This window comes from Colobus angolensis, unplaced genomic scaffold (assembly GCF_000951035.1).
Source record: "Colobus angolensis palliatus isolate OR3802 unplaced genomic scaffold, Cang.pa_1.0 Scaffold28, whole genome shotgun sequence".
In the NCBI taxonomy this organism is placed as follows: domain Eukaryota; kingdom Metazoa; phylum Chordata; class Mammalia; order Primates; family Cercopithecidae; genus Colobus; species Colobus angolensis.
Genome location: NW_012116043.1, coordinates 5,377,126 through 5,377,344, shown reverse-complemented (window position 1 = coordinate 5,377,344; position 219 = coordinate 5,377,126).

Here is a 219-nt window from a genome sequence, read left to right as displayed (position 1 = left end):
CACCACCACGCCCAACTAATTTTTGTAATTTTAGTAGAGACAGGGTTTCACCATGTTGGCCAGGCTGGTCTCGAACTCCTGCCCTCGCGATTGGCCCACCTCAGCCTCCCAAAGTGCTGGTATTACAGACGTGAGCCACCACGCCTAGCCTGACTTTCTCTTTCTCTCTTTTTAACTTTAGTTTTTGAAAAACCCGGTAGACTTTTTGTGGGGAGCATT